Here is a 7,083-nt window from a genome sequence, read left to right on the forward strand (position 1 = left end):
TCAATTCGCATATTGATCCAGGAAGTTATGTATAATAATAGGTAGCTACAAACCTGAACAAATTTCTCCCTCATACCTACTTCAGATTCATCCAGGCCCTGCAAAAAATGAGTGCTTCTTCTCGGGATTCTAAAGTGATCTCTTGGTTAAATCATCATCTGCTCCTCAAAGCTAGCTCCTCTAAACTCCCTTCAAAACTTTGCCCAAGAAATAACCTGGAGCCTTCTCTCCCTCACTTAACATCTTTAAGAGAATTAGACGTGTACTATACTATCCTAACAGGCATAGCTGGGGGAAAGAGGTGGCAACCATGTTAGTGAGAAATGAAGCTGAGCTGACATTTCTCATAAAACAATTATCTGAGAAATTCCCAGGGAATATTCTTATTTGGAAGGATGGGGTCTCCCAAAACTACTAGAGACTTTTCACTGAGAATACAGGGCTAAATGCCTTCCATTTCATCATGTGCAAATAGGGTGGAGAATTTGGGGAGGCCGTTTTCAGTCAGCCCTAAGAGAAATCTCTTATTCTGATGGCGGCCTCAGCACTGATGCAGGACAAATATATTAGAGAGGTTAGTTTCACATGGAAATGTGTTAGCTAATGATTTGCCAACTGAGACGTCATGTGATGAAGAAAGGCAATCACCTCATTCCACATTTGAGTTGCAAGAGTCTGGCTGTACGGCTTGGTTGTATATACCCTGGCTGCATGGTTGACCTGCAGCTATAATATTATGCCTAATCACGTCATCAGCTACTGGGATGTTCCTGGGTGTGTTTAAAAAGGTGGCCTCATTTTCCATGGGAGGAGCCTCCAAGTTTCGTGTCAGAGGCAAACTGCAAGGTCAGCGGAGGGACACCAAGTAGGTAAGGTCAATCATTTGTTTTATTGGCTTGCATTGTATTTATTCACCTTTCTCTTTCTCACATAGTGGTTAGTCATAGTAATAAAAATAGTCCCAAAACTGTTAGCATAATTCAGAGGCAGGTGCTGGTTGGTCCAGCAATAAAAGTTAACTGCTGACAATAAAGGCATACTTGCCATAAAGCTACGAAAGAATAATAATAATGTACAGTGGTATCTCGGTTTATGAACTTAATCCATTCCGCAAGACCATTCTTAAACTGAAACCATTCTTAAACCGAGGCACGCTTTCCCTAATGAGGCCTCCCACTGCCAGTGCCCTTCCACCATTTGCATTCTGTTCTTCGACCAAGGTAAAGTTCGCAAACTGGGACACTACTTCTGGTTTTGCAGAGTTTGTAAACCAAATAGTTCGTAAACAGGACTGTTCTTAAACTGAGGTCCACTGTATTACAGTGGTACCTCGGGTTACAGATGCTTCAGGTTACAGATGCTTCAGGTTACAGACTCCGCTAACCCAGAAATAGTACCTCGGGTTAAGAACTTTGCTTCAGGATGAGATCATAAATTGCGCAGCAGCAGCACAGCGGCAGCGGAAGGCCCCATTAACTAAAGTGGTGCTTTAGGTTAAGAACAGTTTCAGGTTAAGAACGGACCTCCAGAACGAATTAAGTTCTTAATCCGAGGTACCACTGTACTTATTTTATCTTATCACTTAACCCATCTGACTGGGTTTCTCCTGCCACTCTGGACAGCTTCCAAAACACAGTAAAACATCAAACATTTAAACTTCCCAAAGAAGGGCTGCATTCAGATGTCTTTGGAAGGTTGTGTAGTTGTATATCTGTTTGACATCTGGTGGAAGGGCATTCCACAGGGTGGGCACCACTGCTGAGAAGGCTCTCTGCCTGGTTCCCTGTAACTTCATTTCTCATAGTGAGGGAACTGCCAGAAGGCCCTCAGAGCTGGACCTCAGTGTCCGGGCTGAACGATGGAGGTGGAGAGGTATGCTGGGCCGAGGCCATTTAGGGCTTTAAAGGTCAGCACCAACACTTTGAATTGTGCTCGGAAACATACTGGGCAAGAGGTTCTCAGTAGCTGCCCCAGCATGAGTGCACATAACTCCTACTCCACGCCACCATTGTTGCTGTCTCTATGCTTCTCATCTCCCCCTGGGGCCAGTCTACACTACCTTCCAGAAAGAGAGGGCCATCAGGCTGCTGATTTCTCTTTGCTCATTCACTCGGAGAGGACAGCTGAATAGGCAACAATAGCAAGAACAGGAAGTTGCAGAGCTAGGAGGCTCTGGGAATTGGCAATGGGTCCTTGACTGGGTCAAGGGCCTTGGCAGGAGCTTGGCAATGCCATCTCCTGGTGCTGGAGTTCCCACAGGAACTCGTTTCCAGAGGAGGCAGTGATGACCACCAACCTAGAAGGCTTTAAAAGATTAGACAAATCCATGGAAGAGAAGATGGCTACAAACCTTGATGGCTATGCTCTGCCTCCACTGCTGGAAGCAGCAATTCTTCTGAAGAAAAGTTGCTGGAAACTGGAGGGCAGAGTGCTGTTCTGCTCAAATCCTTATTGTGGGTTTCCCACGGACCACTGTGAGAACAGGATTCTGGACTAGGTGGGCCATTGGCCTGATCCAGCAGGCTATTCTTACATCTTTATGGCTCTGTGTTTGAGTTACTAATGGAAGCTCAAACAACGGTTTGAAAAATCTGCAACCTTCTTAGTGCCTAAGGGACCGCAGTTCTGGGAACTTTGTATAGTACATGTTGGGGGTCTATATCCAGTGCTTTTTTCTGGGGGGAAGCAGGGGTACGCATATCCCTAAACATTTTGTGAAACTTTGTGCTTTTGTCCATTTGCTGTATTTATTTTTCCTGATTTGAACTATAAAATGGCATTTTCTTGAGTCAAAATGAGAGTACCCCTAAACATACATTTTTTATAGAAAAAAAGCACTGTGTATATCAATTGATTTGTTAAACCACTTTCTTGTATCCTTCAGGAAGTAGAAATAAATAGAAATAAAAAAATACTTCTCAAATTATGAAGCAAACAGAGGTGAAATCAGGTGAGCTTTTCACATGCCACAGTCAGATTGCCCTGTTAACAAGGCTTCTTGAGTTGGATCAAGGATTGCCTTAATGTCCTATGTTGCTCTGTGGACTCATGTACCCCCAAAATGCTGCATATCCAAAAGCAACCACTATATATTTTAAAAAGCAAAATGAAGATGATTCGGGAAATGAGCTCAAGTGGGAAGGGAGTGAAGAGGTGAAAAGATCTTCCACTTTGATGGACAGGTGTAGCTTTTAATCACAATGAATGGTTTCCCCAGAGCAATCCAATCACAAGGATTTGGGGAAGGGATGTTGAAGTAAGTATTTAAGTGTTCGTTTTTCATGTGGAGCTATGCTGCCTTCCCCATGAAACAGAAACACTTTTTAATATTTACTTCAGCATCCCTTCCCTGCAATATTGTTCAACCACTACCACCACCTCCTCCCCCCACTATTCAAGTCAATGGAAAGATATCTCTCTCTCAGGAGCTTATGGTAACAATATCCTTGTTCAGAATGGCATGTACCCCATCCAAGTCTTTCCTGGGGATATGTTGACCAAACAATGCTTTCTTATTACATCAATGAACACGTTAACCAATAGCACTTGGGTACAAGAGATAAGGTAAAACACAAATAGATTGATATGAAACGGAACAATATTTTAACGGTTTTTGGAAAGATATAGTAAGACGCCTTTCTCCCCCTCCCTTTATATAAATATTGAATTAGTGCTGCACTGATGTTTAGTTTTGGGGTTTGTTTTCTCAAAATTGGCTTTCCTGTTGCTGTCTGTCTTGCTGAATAGCAGTTATTGTGGAAATTTGGAAAAAAATATATGTGAAGGCTCTTGCAATCATTATCTTTGTTTTTGAAAGGCCTGAAAGGACACAAAACAAGTTTGCTTTAAAGGCAGAGGCCTGCATGTGCCATAGTAAGCAGTTTTTATCCAGAGTCTGTACAATAAGCATCCACTCCATGGTTTGTGCAGCTGATTCAGATACACTCTCTTCCGCCATCAGCACCACCATGTAACAGAGCACACATCACTGCTTGAAGTCAGGGATCTGCCAGAAAAATCAAGGTGCTGCATTATTTGCACACTTAGATTCACATGTTCATGTTAGGTATTCCCTCCTTGTGAATTCCAGTGCAAACCGACTCAATTTGCTAATGTACTCATGTGAACACAATGAGCCAGCCTTCAGCATCCTCAGCTCCAAAAATTATTCCAAAATATATTTTAAATGCATATTTTAGGATAAAATACATTAAATATATATATACTTTGAGATAAAATCATGTTATCAATTTTGTGCTGAGGGGCAGTCTCCCCATATTCCTAAATTTAGTAAAGAGTATAATTTAGCTAACATTTGGAGTATGAAGGGAAGATGGCAGGTCAGTGAAAAATACAGGCTGAACCTGGTGCTGTGGTCTAAACCACTGAGCCTCTTGGGCTTGCTGATCAGAAGGTTGGTGGTTTGAATCCCTGTGATGGGGTGAGCTCCTGTTGTTCTGTGCCGGCTTCTGCCAACCTAGCAGTTCGAAAGCACAGCAGTGCAAGTAGATAAATAGGTACCACTGCGGCAGGAAGGCAAATAGTGTTTCTGTGCCCTCTGGTTTCTGTCATGCTGTTCCGTTGCACCAGAAGTGGTTTAGTCCTGCTGGCCACATTGCCCGGAAAGCTGTCTGTGGACAAATGCCAGCTCCCTCAGCCTGAAAGGGAGATGAGTGCCGCAAACCCATAGTCACCTTTGACTGGACTTAACCATCCAGAGGTCCTTTACCTTTACCTTTTACCTTGCAGGCTGAACCAGTTCTCCTGTTCAGGAGATCGTTGACAGTGGCACCATTAAGAACACAAAGAAAGCCAAGTACTGGGCTATTAAGAACAATTGACCATGCTGAAGCTCCCCTTGGCTGGAAAGTGGACAGAAATAACAGAAATGAGAGGGGCAGGTTGCCTGGGGAAACACCACAGGAAAAAAGGTGCCCTTTTAAAAGAGAGGTTTTGGAGCAGGGGCTTTTGGGAAGAAGGAGGAAGGGGTCAGGACTCTATATGGTGCTGGCTGCACACAGAGACCAGGGAGCCCAGCTGGCTGCTGCTTTGCACCCAAACTTGCTGAAGCTCTGAGACAAGCAACAAGAGGCACTCATGGTGTGTAACATTCTGCACGCCATCAAAACTCAGGTTGTAAATATGTAAGAAATAAACCATATTTCATAAAGACATGGCAGTCTCTGCTGTGCCTCATTCCCAAGGAATGCAAATTCAGCTTAAGTGCCAAGACTCCTGGAATCTGGCTACTGCTTGGCAGACATTCGGGTGCCCTGTAACAAATATGTTTAGAAAAAATACGTTATCAAGCAGTATACAAATGTTATGAAATTAATACATATTTTGTGAGAAAATACAGTCAAAGTGATTATCTCTATCTATCTATCTATCTATCTATCTATCTATCTATCTATCATCGATCAACTGGCATCTAAATACAATTTTTTGCAGACTAAAAATTATGCAGACATGAATTAATGTGGAAATGGGACAGAATGGAGGGATGAACAAAGGCATGTGGAACTGACACAAACCTAAGTCCACGTGTACAATTTCTCAAAAGGCTCACATAGATTCTGTACTTGTGATGCTGGACTTTGCACAGATGAGCATTGGGCTGTTGCACTCTATCTCCAATGGATGAATAACAAACTAATTTAATATTCTGATGGATTCAATGTCCTTCCTTCTCTTGGCAAATTGCTGGAATGTTATCATCATCATGAGATAACTGCACAATGCTATTGTTTTGCTGCCCTTTATTTGAGCTTTGGGAAGTTCTAGTCAGAAGGATCACCAAGAACAGACACAACAGTACTGAGGACACACATTGTAATTGTGGCCTTGGAGGGAGAGCATCTATGCACTTCTGACTACAATCACCAAGAGGCAATTGGAGAGAATGAGAAAGCTTGTTTCACAAAACGTTGGTTCTGAATTGCTGTGGAATCCTACAGTGGCCTATGCTGAGCAGAGATACCATCAATTTTTACATGCCAAAAACCACATCACAACCACACAAACCATGATTACCTGGTTCACTGCTTGGTTGTGGTGCCTGATAGTTTGGCGCCCATCCTTGCATGAGTTCATAGGTGTCAACTCCCTGGGTGCCCAAGAACCTACAAAATTCCCCATGAGGGGGCTAGGCACCCACAAATTTCTGTGCCAGGGCCATGCACACTGCATGGCACCCACAGCCCTGGGCACCCATGGTCGCGGGGCCAAGCCGCCACTCCTGCATGAGTTGCACCTGGCAAATATAGATTTAAATGTAAAGCTGTTTATTTACAAGCCTACGGGTAGGTAGCATTTGGACTAACTTCAAGGCAGAATCACTGAACACTCCACTCCCCAGCAACCTCAGGGGCTTCCAGACTACTCTTGCAGCACTCAAGAATGCAAGCTGGTCCACAAATTTCTCAAAATCCATGCTTTCATCCTTGTAGTTGATTTCCGGGAACTCTTGTTCCTCCTATGTTAGTTGACCAAGCACACAGTTTTTGGAGCATTTCTCAGCTTGGTGCAATGGTTATTTTGTTAAGTTGAATTTGCTGTTTTGTTCAGGGGCTGACTAGCTAAACCAAGGCCCCATCTGCACGGTATATTTAAAGCAGAATTATACAACTTTAAATGGCCATAGCTTCCCATAAAGCATCATTGAAATAGTAGTCTATCAAGGGTTTTAAGAATTGCTAGGAGACCCCTATTCCCCTCAAAGAGCTACAATTTCCAGAGTGGTTAAACAATCAATTCCTTTTTCCAGGGAACTCTGGGAACTTAGTGAAGCCTTAGTTAGTGGCTGATGGTTTAATCTGGGGAGAATATACGAGTCCCTCTAATAGTGAACTCAGAAGGTGAGTGATGACAGAAATGGAGCCAAAACAGGTCAACTGCGAAACAAGAGGAAAGTGTCAGCATGTTCAGGGAACCCAGGGGTTTGTTCAAAAAACTTGTTTACAAATCTAAGGAAGTACCCCCTCCCCCCAAAAAACCAGCCCTATGAGGACTCCATATAGTTTTACTATCCTGGAAGAAGATATGGCTGCCTAATACCATGAATAGAAGCAGTAGTCAAGCTTT

The 7,083-nt window shown here is 43.2% G+C and overlaps 1 long non-coding RNA gene across 1 annotated transcript; it reads left to right on the plus strand.

Annotated features, from left to right (window-relative positions):
- Positions 1 to 670: 670 nt before the first annotated feature.
- LOC310702377 lies at positions 671 to 5,174 on the plus strand. The gene is made up of 2 exons (XR_014523481.1): positions 671 to 869; positions 4,750 to 5,174. It is a non-coding gene; the product is annotated as an uncharacterized lncRNA (long non-coding RNA).
- Positions 5,175 to 7,083: the final 1,909 nt, after the last annotated feature.

This window comes from Podarcis liolepis, assembly GCF_965112155.1.
Source record: "Podarcis liolepis genome assembly, chromosome: 3".
In the NCBI taxonomy this organism is placed as follows: domain Eukaryota; kingdom Metazoa; phylum Chordata; class Lepidosauria; order Squamata; family Lacertidae; genus Podarcis; species Podarcis liolepis.